Source organism: Heterocephalus glaber, unplaced genomic scaffold, assembly GCF_053883595.1.
Source record: "Heterocephalus glaber isolate CG9 unplaced genomic scaffold, H.glaber_assembly_v1.0 deba00001531, whole genome shotgun sequence".
Classification (NCBI taxonomy): Eukaryota; Metazoa; Chordata; class Mammalia; order Rodentia; family Bathyergidae; genus Heterocephalus; species Heterocephalus glaber.
In genome coordinates, this window is record NW_028258329.1 from 11,350,032 (window position 1) to 11,366,679 (window position 16,648).

The 16,648-nt window shown below is 43.5% G+C and overlaps 1 long non-coding RNA gene across 3 annotated transcripts in view; it reads left to right on the plus strand.

Moving 5' to 3' along the window:
- Positions 1-12,107: 12,107 nt before the first annotated feature.
- The window catches only part of LOC110350730 (uncharacterized), a 65,584-nt gene continuing 61,043 nt past the window's right edge, over positions 12,108-16,648 (plus strand). For all 3 annotated transcript variants that reach the window (XR_002397515.2, XR_015441722.1, XR_015441721.1), the window contains exon 1: positions 12,108-12,296. This is a non-coding gene — a long non-coding RNA (uncharacterized LOC110350730). The remainder of the gene's footprint in view (positions 12,297-16,648) is intronic.

The following is a 16,648-nucleotide window of genomic DNA, read 5'->3' on the forward strand; positions in this document are numbered from 1 at the left end:
CTAGGAGCATGACCCGGAAGGGTGTATTATTGTCCCAGATCCTCCCTTCTGTGTTTCCTGGCTGTCATGAGCATGAACAGCTTTCCTCCACCTGACTTTCACTATATATTTTTACCTTGAAGCCAGCCAAAGTTGGACTGAATCCACTAGAAACTGTGAGCCAAAGAAACCTCTCCTCCTTTAAATTGAGGGTGTTGGGTGTTGAGTCCCAGCCATGGGAAAATGACTAATACACCAATGAACCAGGTTTAAAGCCCCAGTGTCATCCCAGGCCTGGGTCACTGTTACAGTTTTGTGTTTATATGTCCTCCCAAAGCCTCATGTGGATGAAGTGGGGCTTTGTTTTTCAGAGGTGGCTGAATCTAGAATGCGTGATGCTGAGATTAAGGGTATGTGTTTACTAAACCATTATGTGTGAGTGATTGAGTAGGCACTGCTCTAATCCCCATAGTCTGAATGGACTCAAAGGGCTAGGCAAATGCTGTGAAGGTCCCTTGTTGCTTTGGCTTCTTCTGCTGCCATGAACTGTGGCCCCTCTGCCACCCTGCCTTGGAGCCAGCTGACTATGGACTGAACCACTACGAACTGTAAACCAAATAAACCTTTCCCCTTTCAACATTGGGTGTTGGGTATTTTGTCTGAGCCAAGAGAGCAAAGTAACTAAGACAGTCACCTAGATTCCTTACACTAAGCCCTCCGCAATTCCCAGCACAGCTTTCTCCCAGTAATGTCGGACAAAGTGGCACCTGACCCTGGCTCTGCTCCTCTGCCCATTCTTCACCCCTGCCCCTGTGGAATAGGAATAGTGCGGCCCCAGGTTTTCTTGGAGACACAATGGCCTGTTCTGGTCTGCTGAATGTAGTATAGCTCTCTGCATTCCTTGATTTCATAGGTGCTCCTGTCAAGAGAGGTCAGTCTTCCCTCTCTGCCATGCTATTTCCCTTTCGTATTAATTGTATCACACCACGTCATTTGAACAGAAGTAAAATAGAGGGGACGTGGGGAGCAAGCCGACCCAGACCTGCCCTCACCCCTCCTGTTCATTCCACTCTATGCTTCACTGCTTCCTCTGCGTCTTCTGCAGTTAGTGCACAGTGCTTAACCTTCCACAGGATATTTTCATGCTCCATTTTCTGTGCCATCATGAAGGAGATGAACATAAATGGAGTTCACTTTGGATGGGCACTGTCATCATCCACTTAAAGGTTTGCTTACCCTCCCCACTTCCCAAAAGGGAAACACTGATGCAAAGAGAGTGCAGGTGTTTTCAAATTAAATGTGTTTCAGGGAGTCAGTTAGGCAGGAACAAATGCCTACTGCAAGGAATGCCAAACTAGGAAAGCACCTACAATTGATAGGTACACATGAGCATTTACTTAGTAATGAAATAGAACAGCTTGGCTGTCTTGCACATCCTCCCCAGAGGCTTTATGTGCCTCCTTCCCAGCAGTCATTATTCAGAACTACTTGTTTTACCTCTGCTTTCAAAGATATTGTTTACGGTTATCTACTCCCATGTAACCTGGTAGCTGAAGACGAAAACAGTTATTTTGCTTACAGATACCCAATTTGGGTCAGGCTCATCAGCAGCAGCACATGTCTGTTTTACATAGGTCAGCTGTGTTCAGTCCCCTGGAGGGTAGGGAGTGGCCAGCTTCCAAGATGGTGCACTCAGCCCTGGCACGGTGTTGGGAACTGGGCTAGAGCTGTTGGCTAGGGGAGCCTCAGTTCCTCTCCAAACGGGCCTTCTGATGGGACCATCAGGTTTGACTGATTTCTAAAACAACTCTTCCAAGAGACTAGAAATAGATGCCACCAATTTGTTAAGATCTTGGCCCAAACATTCACTGTTAGGAGTTGAATTATGTCCCTATTTTCACTGGAATTATAACCATCAGTATCTCACCAGGTGATCTTATTTGGAAAGAGTGACTGTAAATAAAATCAAGTTAGGATAAACTTATTAGGGTGGGGTCTAATCCAGTATGACTGGCATCCTTATAAAAAGAGGACATGAGACACTAAATAGATATGTGTGAAGAGAAAACGGCATAAAGACATGCAAAGAAAATGCCAAAGGTAGAGATAGGAGTGATGCATTTATGAGCCAAAGATTGTCAGCAAACACCAGGGGAGAAGCACAGGGCAGATTATCTCTCAGAGGCCTTGGAAACCAACCCATGCAACAACTTCTTTTGGATTTCAAGCTTCTAGTACTGTGAGACAATAAATTTCTATGATCTGTGGATTTTTGTGACAGCTGCCCCAGCAGACTAATATACACTCACTGCATCATTATTGGCCAAATCCGTCACAGAGCCAGCCAGGACTGAAAGGAAATCTCAGGGGGAGTGTCAAAAATGTTCTTGTCCATCATTAAGCCATCTCACATATGGAGGCAGAAGCTATGGCTGCCTTGTTTTCCATTTTGTTCCCATTTATCGAGAGAAAGAAAATTAATAAAAGGCTTGTAATATTTTGTTTTGCTGAAGGAGACTTGTTTAAAGTTACCCTTCCTAGTATAGTATTTCTTTTCAAAACATCCTAGCTTATGGTATACAGAGAAAAAGTACCATTGTAATCAGTGATATATGCTTCATGTACGTTTTCAAAATCACGGTATTTCAGAGAAGTATCTGGCCTTCCATCCTCAGGGAACTCACCAACTTAAGGATGGTTGGACATGAATCAAAAGATTCATAAATGGTCCAAAAAGTCAGCTCAGTTCTGTATTTCTAGCTGCTCTTTTAATGGTATACATGGAACTCTGTGTCCATTTGAGAACCTCTCATTGGAATTCCAATGCTCTGTAGACTTGACCATGCCAAGAAAGGTTCCATCATGCTGAGCCCACCTCAGGGCAAGATGGGGAACAGAGCCTTATGTCCCACAGTTGCCAGAGTTACCTAAAGAGGAAGAGGAAAAGGAAGAAGAGGCTGAGTGGGAAGAAGAAAGAGAGAAAGAGGAAGAAGAGAAGGAGGAGGAGGGAGAGGAAAAGGTGGAAGATAGAAGTTACTGTTGCTTACGTTCCTACCACAAACCTGATGCTTTATATATGCTGCTTCATTTAGTCACTGCAAAATTTCTGTATCGGGCATTACTTTCCCATTGTACACGTTGAGGAAATCAAAGGTCAGTGGAATTAGGAGTCTTGTACCAGTATTACACCAGCGGAGTGTGGTGAGAGTAGGATTCAAAGTCAAGTTCATGGAACTTCAAAGCATGTGCTTTTTGCCACTACCCTGAACTGCCGAACAACCTGGAAGGGCCAAGTTACCTCCCCATATCTGTGTGCTCATGTGAGACAGCCTGAGCCAGGAGACATAGCAATAGTTAGTAAAAGTCCACTGGGGGTGCAGTAAACATGTGAAAACCTGGGCTTCTAGAATCTTAGTTCTCTATTTTGGGATACGCTATCTCATCTTCTTGATGCAAAAGACAAATTTTCCCATAAGCGCGTGAAGTCCCCCTGCACAATTCAATTCATACACACTGCTTCGCTCTGTGCTATTCCTCTTAAATGTACTATCTGCACTTTCTTAATAACTGTGGTCTCCAGGGAAAACCATGTGAAATATATCAGTTTCTAAGACTGACAGAGGCTGTAGGGGTGGGAGGAGCCTTCCCAGTGCCCTGCTGCCTTTTCCTGGCCAGCATTTCTTTTTACAACAGTTCCGGCCTCGAAAATGTTATTCATTATGTTCCCTTTGGCCTTCTCAGCTTGAGAGTGGAGGCCTTGCAGGCTGGAGGAAGGAGGAAGAGAGAGAGGGAGGGATGGGGGACAGAAGGGCATCACTGATAAGACAAAGGCCCAGCGGACTCCGGAAGTCCATGAACCAGGTCTGCCAGAGGAGCCACTTCCAGCAACTTGAAAAGATGAGGAGGAGGAGGAGGATTACGGGAACTTCCTTTCCTTGTAGTGTGGGTGGGTCATAATGGTGCTGTGGTTACACAGCAAAGGTTCATTACAACAATAAATAACCGCAGAGGCTGAAACTAAGAGTTCTTTTATCCAGCATACTTCGCTAAAAGACAAGGAGAAAGACTCCCTATCTCCTCCCATTTGCTAACCATGCTTCTGATACCTGGCAATATGACTTTAGAAAGGCAGAAAGGAGCAGAAACCCCCATATTCTGTTATTGTGAAGAGAAAGAGGTAGGTATTTAAGTATTCAAGAAAAAAAACCATTGTAGATGGATCTTTCTCAATAATAACAAAGTCTCGATTTAGAGTTAGATTCCATGTTAAGAATACAATTTTCTTTTGGCTCTACAGAAATGTCCTAGCTCATGCTAACACTAAAGAACGGCTGGCCACATTTTCAAAATGCTTCCCTAGGTGGTACATGCATTTGAGTTCATGAAAGAGGTGGAAATGAAGAGCTAAAAGCAGGGAATTCAACATAACCAATTGGAGCTTTAAAATTCTTCATTTCTCTAGCACCTTTTTTCTTAACTCATCTAAAATTTCAAATAGTCTCTTCTAGGATAGATACAAATAACCCTATAATTTCAACAATACAACACGATGGGAAGATTTAATCCTAAATTGTCCATTTCTAAAGTGTGAGTGTGATTAAACTATAGGTCAGTCAAGCTCCTTCTCAATTATCATTTAAATGTAGCCAGCAAACACACTTGCTACTCTAAATCCCCAAACTGCAAGTGTTCCCCTTTCAGTACCAACTGATATACAGACTTTCTAGGCTGTCATTAAAGACCCTTCAAGCTCAAGTTCTGGCCCATTTTGGCTCTAGGGTTTTTTCTTCCCCAATTCCCAGCAGGTGCATAACATGTAATAAAGTGAATTTGTCATTATGACCCAGATAGGACAAGAACATCTGGACCTTCTCTCTAGGCCCTGCATGTATCACTCCACCCAATGGTGCAGCCCAGGAGTTAAAAATAAGAACTTCAGACTAAGGCAGACCTGGATTTAAGCCTCTGTCCTATTAGTGAAACAATCGTGGGCAGGAAGAACATTGACTAGCCTGGCGTGTTGGCACATGCCTGTAATCCCAGCACTCAGGAGGCTGAAGCAGGAGGATCGCCAGGAGTTTCAGGCCAGACCTGGGCTACACAGTGAGTTCAAGGCCACCCTGAACTACATAGCAAGACCCTGTCTAAAAAGAAAGAAAGAACATTGACTCACTTAAAAATGAAAGATCATCCACTTCATAGAATTCTTAAAAAGATCAATGAGAAAAAATGAACTTAAAGGACTTAGCAGAACTCATATGAAGGGTTCAATAAATGGAGGATGGTGCTGTAGAAGTTGTTACCTCCAGTTGTCAAAATCCTTCAATCCCATCAAGACCTAATTCATATGCCATCTCCAAGATTGCTCAAGCTTGGGAGGGATCCCTCTCTCTTCTGCATCCTTAAACTGTTAAATTGTATCTCTAAAAGTATTTCTTCCACCTAGACATTCTGTGCAACTATTTTAGTAGAAGAGAATACGTCTGATGGTTACATGCATGCTAATTAGTACCCCAAGCACTTCATATACAGGATCTCATTCATTCCCTGCATTACCTCTATGGGGCTTGTACTGCTGTTATCTCCATTTTACAGACCAAGAAACTGAGATACAGGACGATTATTTATGCAAGGTCACACAGCTTTTTAACGATGGCATTTGGGTTCAAAGCCAGAAAGCCCAGCTCTGGGGACTTTGCTCTCAACTGATACACAGTACTCTTGGCTGATGGTATCTTACCAAGCTGAATGAGTCCTTACATTTTTTTATAAGAACATCCTCACTTGTCTCACACAAGTCCCGGTCCTATGATCTTATTGCAATAGAAAGGAAATAGGGTTTAAGGTCACAAACTTGGCCTCAAATTCCATTTGGCCACTTAATAGCTGTGCAACCTTGGGCAGGTCATTTAATATTCCAAAGTCCCTATTTACACAACTGAAAAGTAGAAGTTCTTAAAAGATTATAGGATTAATATATTCCAAATGCCTAGTTTCCAAATGTACTCAATACTTTTTATTAATGCAGTCTGAAGGTTTCAGTAGCAGAGATCAGATTTTATGCATTTTCTTTGTTCTTCTTAACCAAGCTTCAGACTGAATTGGAAACACTATCTTGTGCAGAAGAGCAACTCAGTATATATTTATGGCTTCAATAAGTGACTACATAAATAAATGCCTGTGTGATATAAGTGAACCATCACAGAAGAACATGGCAAATGGTCATATTTGGTTGAGTTCACACCTAAAACCCTTATTAGTGAACCAGCGCATGTTCTTTTTCATTGTGGTGACATTTAGAGTGTCCTTTGATATAACAAGTGATCTCTCCCACCCTGGGGCTACCCTAGTTCAAGGCCAGGGTACAGGCTGAGGTGGACTGGAAGGCACACAGCACCACCTACTGAACTCTGATTTTTCACAGCCCAGACAGAGGCCAAACTGTGAGGAGTGACAACAAAGCCCTGCCACAGCACATAAATCCAAATTGAAACAGGGCTCAAGTGACAGCAACATGACTGTGAAGAGGGTCTTCCAGGAAGACAAGGGTCCATTTCTACTTACATTGTTCTCCTTCCTCAAAAATCTCCCTGCTCCAGTGTCCTTGTGCCTCAGGGAGAGAGAAACCTTGGCATTTCAGCCTCAGTTGGGAACCAGCCTGGAGCTCTCTGTAGTTCATTTTCTTCACTATGAAATGTAACTTCCATAAAAAACTGCCAGAGGGGACAGCGTTCTTTCTGAATGTATGGGCATTTAACCAAAATGCTGGCATCAGGGCAGCCTCAGAAGAGGGGAAAACCAGATCTAGACTTCTTACCTCCAAGAGCCACAAGCGAACAACATTGGGTCTTGACTCAGTTTACCTGTTTCCCTCCCCTGCATGTTCACAGTAACTGCAGGGAAAAGTGGAAGATCTCAGCTTGTAAGTCCCAATCATGCTGGCCTCTGTGATTTGCTCAAGTGTTTGGCACATGAATAAATGAAGCATGGTGCCCATTTAAGATGGAAATGGAAGGCGGATCTCTCCTTTGCCCAATACCCAGAGTTGCGAACACCACACAAACCATTTTTGCAGGCCACTATGATGACTGAATATACCAGGCTCTGGCCTCACCTCCCTAATGATGATCTTGTGTGATGTTTGAGGACCCAGACAGCAAAACTGTTAATCAAGGAGATCCCCGATATGATGAATTTTATTGATTTGTTCTCAGTGTTTAAAAAAAGTAAGCTTAGCATTTAATAAGTTATCAATAAGTACAGAGGGTCCTCAACTTGCAATGGTTCAGCTTACAATGTTTCGACTTTATGATGGTGCAAAAGTGATACCCGTTCAGTAAACCCGTGCTATGACTTTTGATATCATCCTGACTTGGCAATACTTTGTAAAGCTGGGTGGTGGCAGCAAGCCATAGCTCCTAGCAGGCACAAGAAGGGAAAGCTGAGAAGCTACATCGTGCTGCATTGCTAAGGCTGATGTTCCATAGGTCAGATGCATTAAGTGTGTTTCCAGCTGATATTTCCAACTTGTGAAGGGATGGTTTTATGAGGACACGAACCCATTATAAGTGGAGGAGCTACTGTCCGTGCAGAACAAGTCGATGAAACTCCTGGCACTTGCAGGAGGGAAGACAGGGGACAGAGGAGGAGAAGATGGAATTATAGAGACAAGGAGAGGAAAAGGGGGATGTCTCAGAGGAGGAGGAGGAGGAGGAGGAAGAGGAGGTGGAGGAGGAGGAGGAGGAGGAGGAAGAGGAGGTGGAGGAGGAGGAGGAGGAGGAGGGTGGAAAGGCTGGTGGAGAGCAAAGACTCACACAAGGTTCTTCCTGCTCAGCTCAGCAAAGGAGCCCTGTTCTGGACCACACGTGTCTCCACATATCCAGCCAGCCCTGGCCCCCTCCTCCTGCAAGGCTCTGCAGGAAGTCCCTGCTTAGGGAGACCCCAGCAGAGTACAGGTGCCAGGCTCCTGTGTTCCCTTCCAGCAGCCTCTCTGAGACCAGACCCCTACTTGCGGGCTGTCACAGCAGCTTTGCTTTATCCCCAAGGACGCTTGCCTGTATGTCTGTCTTTGGTCCAGGTGCAGCCTGTCCCTGTCCTGCTCTTTCTCTGCTTCCTCCTCTGGTTATCTTGCCTCTCCCTGTGTCTCCACCTCTCTTTCTCTGTGTGTCTGTGTTTTTCTCCAACTCTCTGGCTTTCTCCCTCTGCATGTGTCTCTGCCTTTATCTCTGTCTCTTTCTCTGCCCAGCTCTGTCTCTGTGTCTCTGTCTGTCTCTCTCTCTCTTCCTCTGTGTATCTCTGTATTAAATCATTGACTCTCATTTCTTTTCCTGCCCTCTTTGTGTGTATGTGTGTCACATACACACCCTCACGTGTCTGTCTCAGCCATGTGTTCTTTGTGTATATAATATTGACATCTGAGAAAACAACCATGTCTCCCTTTCCCATCCCTCTGCTGGTCCCTGACTCAGACCCTTGGGCAAAGCTCTCTGCACTGCTTCTTTAAATCCTGAGATTTTGGAGCCCTTTGTGGTGACAGCAGTACTTCGCGGAAACATACATCCCCACGTGCTCAGCAGTGGTAACCACCTAAGGTCTGGAACTCAACATTCCATAAACATGCTCCCTTCTTTCCTTTCCCTGAAAGCTCCAGAAGGGCTACTAGTTCATCAGGGGCTTGGAAACTGCCTACACTGGACCCCCAGTGCCTTGGAGCAATATCGAGGAGAGGGGCCTAGGAAGAGAAGGCCATTAGGAAGGTTTCCTCTGTCTGCCTCCTGCAGCGGAGTCTCCTTGGTGGGCGGGTCTCCTCCCCTGAATTCTGCTCACCAGATTGAGCAGCCCAGACAGCCGTTTAACCTGAGGATCAGGGGGCAGCCAGGCATTATCTACCACCTGGCTGCCTTCCCTCCGCCTGGCTGGCTTCACCTTCCCTTACCCCCTCTGACAGGAGGGGCCAAGCCCAGAGCACCCCTAGGATTTAAAATGTAAAGAGTCCTGCAACAGCCCCCTCTTTTTTTTAAATGAGTGAAACTCAACTCCAATTCCTTATTGATAACATATACTAAAGGGCACATCCTGAGACACAGAAGATGAGAGTGACAGCCCATCAATTTGGTTGTGCACAGTGAGCGTGCTCACTGTCTCTCTCTCTCACACACACACACACACCAGCGTGCATATCAAAGCCATCTTGTGAATCTTCAGTTGATTAAAGATGAGGATTGAAATACATCTTAATAACCAGAAAATAACTTACAATCTAACATCTTGATTGTACTAGATTTCAAAGGGCAGCAAGATGTGTTGAAATGCACATATCTAATCACCAGGGGAATTAACAGATTTGCAAAAGTTATGCTTGAGAACATTATGTGTAGCTCTAACACAGCATAATCAAATTCCCATTTAATTTTATTAATGCTAAAATTCAGCCTATATGCACATTACCGTTCTTCCTAATATTAATTTTGGGGGTTACTGAGAGAGCACATTTTAAATGTTTTCTTTCTCAAAGATATTTTTAAATCAAAATCATATGCATTAATACCTTATTGTTCAATTCAATAAGAGCATCCCCCCCCTTTCTGTTACCCTTGATTCCATGCACCAAGCTGGTTAAGGGAAGCAGAGCAGACGGTTGGTTCTGAAGGCCTCAGGCTGCCTGTCGTGGTGCTGGTGACACACGTGCTCCTGGCTGCTACTTTTCTCCTCTCCCTTTTCTTTCTCTGCTCCCACCCCCAGCCTCTCTGTAGGTGATGTTTACGCATTAGCCCATTGTCTTTGCCCACCACCAAGGGCCTGCCTGATTTACCTCTGCCTCTGCAGCTGTCCTGACCTTGTAACTCAGAAAACACGGAATCCAGAATATTCTGCCTTTCACCAGAGACGTCCATGGCTACAGTCCCATCCTGGCTGATCCATACTGGTGAGAGGTGACTGATGTGAAGCAGACTTTAAATTGTAAAACGTGAGACCCCCCCCCCCCCATAAGAACTGCATGACGATTTTAGAAAGTCTAGAAAGGAAAGGTGTGGAATTGAGCAGCAGGAGCTCGGTACTGCCATAGTGTTTTTATCTAACAGATGCTAAAGTTGGACACACAGAAACCAGCATATGCATCCATTTATTGTGACTGGGCTTAATATCCGGGTCAGTGGCTATGTAGGGTAAATAAGAGAACAGAGATGCGGTGGCAGGTGGCCAGAAGTCTTTCCATGAAAGAAGGGAAGGGCTGTTTTACTAAAATCACCTAGCAGAGTTTAAAATACCATTCATAGAATAGTTTCACACTGGTCAGTGCACTTTTCCTGTTAACTGGAGCTACATAGATGCAGTGAGGAGATTTGCATTCAAGTTTTGTTTTTCCTACTATCTCACCCTCAAACCTTCAGCAAGGAGCCACTCTGAGCTTTTAACTAGGCTGTTGTGCAGTCATTCCTAATCAAGATTTTCAGAATTGTTTATATCATTTATTGCGAAAGGCACTGTTTACCTCAGTGTTCTGTAAATATAAAAAATTACACATATATGAGGTGCTACACATATATAAGGAGCTATAGCTATTTATTAACACAATTCTGGATATAGTCACTCTTTTTCCTTACCTAAAAATTAGTGCACTGTCCAAGCACTAATTCTGCAGAATGCCTACAAGGCTACATTTTTATTTGTAAAATTAGCTGTTTAGTAACTGAGTCTAAGCAATATGTTATTTATAAAGATACCAAACATATTAAAATACAAAGAATGTACAGGTCTTCAGAATCATGGAGACCCAGGATCTTATCCCAAGTTGGCCACTTATAAGCTAGATGATCTCGCATATTCAAACTGCCAGTGGTTCTGCTACCTCAAAAGGAAAGGAAGAGAATGAGAGAATTATATTCCCTGCTTTACTGGGAGATATGCAAAATCAGGACATAAAGACACGTGGTATTGGCCAAGAACCCCTTAGATGCAAATATCAGAAGCCAAATTTGTGTTTGTTCAAGGAATTTGTTGCTTCTATAACATTATAGTTAAGGGATTAAGGGAAGAAGTGTGGGAGAAAGGAAGAGAAAGGGTGGAGGGAGAGACAGAAACAGAGATGAGATGGCTTGGTTAATAGACCACGCCTTGGATCCTACACCCATTGCTGTGACCTAGAAGTCTATGCAGTGATTCAAGTTCCCTTCAAGTCATACAGGTTAAAGGAAGAGTCAGTTCTCCCAAAGAAGGGATATCAGGCAAACAAAGCAATATCTATCCCTGCATTCTACCTAAGTCAACCCAGCACCCATGTAACTGCCATTTGCTTTATACCCACTGAAATCATTCTCTCACCTGACATGGACACTTACAACCTACTCTCCTCCTTTCCAGAGGAAGCCCACACAAAGGCAGTCCTAGCCTTTCGAGTGGCTCCAAGTCCAAGCTTTCTGGGTAAGATATTTTTGCCTTAGATGTCTTAACTCTGTTTATGTGATAACTGCACATGAAATGTCTAGTCGGAAAGGGGAAACAGCATCCACCGCCCATCAGAGCACAGGACAGCGCTGTTGGAGAGAGCTCTCAAAGCTCTCTCTCTCCCACACCCAGGCCCTGCAGGTGCAACCCTTCTTCAGGCAACTCACAAGCAGGTCCCGGAATGATCACACTTACCCATTTGCTTCTCTGAGAACACCTGAGAAGGTGGGCTTTTCCCCCCTGCCCTGAAGGAGGAGTCACTTCAGCAGCTCCTTTCATCTGGTTAAATCTCCAGGCCTGGATGATTGCTTTATAAATGAATTGATCACAATGCGCTGTCTGCCAGGCTAGGGCTTTCTCTGCAAACACACTGCCTTCCTGGGCAGCTGCTCTGCTTCATTTCTGGAATCTTCTCATTAGTTTGCTAAGTATAGTTGCTGCCTTGGCATCCACTATTAGGCCTGACTTAAGCTGTTTGAAAGCAATTCATACCTGGTCAGCTTGGGCCTAAATTGATCCTTTCTTTGCCCATGTGGGTCTTTGAGATATGCCTTGCTTCTTCCTCCCACCGACCCAAACAACATACTCCACAGCTGTAGAGCCTCAACCCTAGGTCTTACCACAGTCTGTAAATAAGTTTGCCCTCTGCCCGTGTTTTCCTTAAACCAGCCAATCCACTGCCTGAGAGAAGGCCTGTAGGGCAATACCCACGAGCCCATAAAGGAGCTCGGTCCCAAAGCCTTTCGTCCCTTGCTCTCTACTTGTTATTTGAGCTCTCTGCCGACTTAAGACTCTGTCCAGCCTCCTGGCCTCACCTGGATACCCCCAAATTCTCTGGAAACCGTAATTGGACACGCAGAAGACTGGAAACTGTAAGTGATCAATTTCTTCTATTTCCTGCATTTTGGTCTCAAAGTTTCAACTCCATGGTGTCTCCCCTGAAAACCGTGCCTCAGCCAAACGTGGAGCCTGTTCAGGGTTTCCTCAGAAAGTGGCTCTGTGGGCTGACAGCCACTGTCAAGGGAAAGACCTCATGGCTAAGTTAGAAAATAATAACATAACAATAAAAATCACATCAAATCTTTTTTTTTTTTTGGTACCAGGGATCGAACTTGGGTCCTTGTGCTTGCGAGGCAGGCGGTGGAACCACTGAGCTAAATCCCCGGGCCTACAACAAATCATATTCTAATAACCAACACCAAACTTCTTGTTGAATTATTTTTACTGGAAGGAACCTGTCTTTGCACATTTGTCTCTTAGCAACAGAATTTGGTGCTCCTGTTCTGATAGCCTGGGGCTTACTGAATTCTAGCTTGTGACTGGGAGCAATGGGAGGCATGTTTGTTGGAGCGAGGCGGGGCTAGTTTTATCCTAACCTTCTCCTCTCTCTCCTCTCCCTGTTGATACCCAGTGGTCAGAGTTTTACAGGCAGGAAGGCCAAAGCAGTCAGTACAATTTGTAAACACTATAAATTGGGCTTGTGTATATTTTTAAAGTGTTCTGTGATAGCTTTTGAATGTGCCTGCTTGGCTACATAGAACTATAGCTCCCAGAATTCCTCATGCGTGATCTGAAGGGCAGAAGGAAGAGGTGAGCATTCTGCAGCCCGTGCATATTGATGCCCACCTGATAATTCCTGTATCCGTGTGAGGCAATAGCTGGCTGTAATAATGTCTCCCCTTGAGCCTCTTAGAGCCTTTTGAACTCCTGTCCAGGTGTGTGTTTACTTCCCTGATAAAAGACTTGGCTTCTGCAGAATCTCTATAAGTTAGAAACAACATGTATTAACACATATTTAAACCCATCATCATGTTCTTCAGCTCAAGCTGGGGCATCAGACACAGCCTTATAAAGCCCGCGTGATCAGCTCCCAATGTTGCATACAATCAAATCATTATAATGTATGTATATAGTTGCATATGTGTGTGGGACATTTGTATATATGTATAGCTATCCTTGGCTATTTATGTTACTGTTTCTACTTATATGATTGAACCCTGAATTTTGCGTTTTATTTTCTCTATCACCTTTATTTTAGATCTAGCTGGAAATGTTGGCTTCTTCAGTTCTATAGTGGGTTTGATTAATTCCAGAATAATCCTCAATTATAGCTCAGGATCCATTTCCCCTTTCTTAGAGGAGTTGGCAGATTGACCTTTTCCATGTACTGGTGGTGATTGTTAGACATAGTTCTACATCTTTCCAGATTATCTGGTTCTTGTAATTCCACCATTCTTGGTATGTTAGTACCAAAGTAACAGCATCTGAATTTTATTACACATGATTGCAACAAGTAAGATAGCAGAAAACTCTCAGTTAATAGTTTTCTAATTTCCCTGGTGACAATGGTATGAGAATAATGAGAATCTCTAGTTATGATGGCAGATGTGTCCTTTTACTGTCAGGCTTCCCACAAACGGTATTTAAATGTTCATCTCAGCCAGTTTCACAACCATAATGAGTAGACTTATTGGTAGTTCCTGAACACAACTTGTTTGAATGGGTTGGATTTTCATTCTCTTGATGACCAGTGGTGACTTGGTCAGTCTCTTCAGGTGTGTAAATCAGCCCAATTCAGGGTTGACACAGGATGATGTGCTTTCTACCATATCAGCCGTTACTGAGGACTGGTCAAGCCCCACAGCTGTCTGTTTGAGGGGTACGGTGAAGGATGCAAGACAAAGACAATTTTGTAGATAAATGGAGGGTTGGGAGTCAGTGGCTCAGATTAGGTAAAAGACAAAGACTCTCTACACTTGCCACTATTTATCGAGTACATAGAAGCAATCAGAGAGGGTGGTGAGTGACTCAGGAACAGCTATTGTGGGAGCTATGGGCTGGTAGAATATAAGTTAATAGGGAACCCGAGTCTTCCCCTCAAGTGGGACTTTAACCTTTACTCCATTGCTCTGAAGAGTCAGGTCCTCAGCAGAGGTTAGCTTTCCCTGTGAGCATCACGGCTTTATGGATCTTCCACCATGACCAGGAAGAAGTGTAGTCTCCACATACCAACTGGCTCACAAGGCAGTGTATCAGCTTCTTACTCTCCTAGCCTTAATTCACAGATTGTGGGCCTCTGCAAGCTGTGTTCTCAAGTCCCCATATATGTACATTACTTGTAGTACTTACAGCTTGATAAAGTTGAACTCAAATTGTCACTAAACCAACAAGCATAGGGGACATCTGTAGGGATACCTAGTAGTTGTCCATGAAAGGAAATGGTTTGTCTCATCTTTTGGCCAGTAACTGCCTTTAAGTCTTAGGCTTTAAATTTAACTGCATGAAATTACCACTTTTGTAAGGAAAGTATCATATATTGGCAACCTCATATACTAACCTAATAGAAAGTCTTTAACTTGGTGTGTATGATTTGAATATTTATAAGGAGATACAGCAAGTTAACAAAAAATAAGCTCAGAGTTCTTTAAGTGAAGAAAACAATTATGAAGAACAAAACCATCTTTGCTACCAAGCAATTATTTAGGGAGGATGGAAATAGAAATTTAAAAAGATTTTTCCTCCAAGAGGTCAGAGCTGGTCATGAGGAAATTAAGAAAAATTTTAGTCCAGATTTTCAATAAATTAGATTAACTTCAATATTAGTTTATGTATTTTTGAGAAATTTCCCTGCTTGAATATAAAGTATGTTCTCATCGCACTTCCTAATAATTTAGCTGTCAAGATGACCAAAGCAAAAAGAATATTAAGACTCTGCCCACCCACACCTTTGCAACTCAAATGGGGCTTGCAGTAACTATAGTTTCTCTCTTATTTTTAAAAATAAATATATTTTAAATTTTGGATTTGGACTATGAAGTTTGGTGTCTACTTCTCTCCTATCATAACTTCCTTTTCAACTTAATGGAGCCCATATTCTGTCAGCTATGGCTTTAGCCGAAGTTATTTGCCTCTAGGTGACGAAGAGTGGATAGTAAGTCCCCCATGAAAGAGCTACCAAAGAGTTTAGTTAAGATGCCAGCGTATGTGATGTACTTTAAGCAGGTGCCTCCTATATAATAGGTAAGATTTTCTCCTACACATTTTAAAAGGAAAAATGACATCATTCCATAGCATGAGCTTTTAAAATAAAAAATCCCCAAAGCCTTTTGTATCTTCAACTGTCAACAAACTGGGAAGGCTCAGACACAACATCTGAAAGTCTGTCTTTCAGGCTGGAGTAAGGAGGAAAATCCTGGAGCCAAACAAGTCCATCTTCGCCTTAGCTGGACCTCAGCCATGAGCTGGGCTGTGTTGGGCATCATCCTGCAGAAAGGGCTGCTGAAAGCTGAGAGGCACTCGGAGCTCCAGCCAAGCGAGTGGGTTTAGGGCCACACTCAGATCCACCAGGGTACCTGTGGCAGGGAGAGAAGCAGAACAATCTGGGAGAATGTCATGGGGTTTTGAGAAACTAGCAACATGGAGAGTTTATTTTTTAAATCTGCAGGTATTAAAACGATATGAAATTTCATTTTACACATACAGGTAAAATCTGCATGATACATCCATCTTCATAACAAATGAGTACATACTTCAGGCAGATAAATGGGATGTGCTCTTACTTCTGATGCCCCAAGATTCTAGGGGCAGGAGCTAAGCTAATGAATGTAAGGGCTATGACTAGGGTTATGTGTGACTAACAAGTTGTATTAAATGGAAGATTTTCCTTGTGCAACCAAAACCCATATTTTTTCCACCGTTCTCTACCAGCCATTGCCCTTCATATGTATTCTGTGGGACTAGATTTCATCCATGCCTTAGATAAAAATCAAAGGTCGGTATCATAACTTTACTAGCCACTCTTACAAAACATGCTCCAGTGATGATATTCTTTAAAAATAGCCTTGCTCCAGTAATTGGCCCATTCAGTATAATAATATTTGAAAATGATCAGAGTTAAAACCCCTCACCACACTAGGCTGAACTTACAGGCAAGAAGGTGGGATTTGGTGGGTGCTCTTCTCTACACCTTGGCCATCTCCTCCTCCGCTCTTTGCCTAATAACTTTTCTCATTTCCAATGGTCATTTGGGTTTTTTGTTTTGTTTGTAAAATTAGGAACAGAACCCAGGGCCTGTGGTGCACATCTGCCATCCCAGCATTCCAGGAGGCAGAGGCAGGAGGATCACCATGAGTTTGAGTCCTGACTGTGCTTCCTAGTGAGTTCAAGGCCAGCCTGAACTACATAGTGAGATGGATACAAACTAAAATAAACTTAGACATGGTGG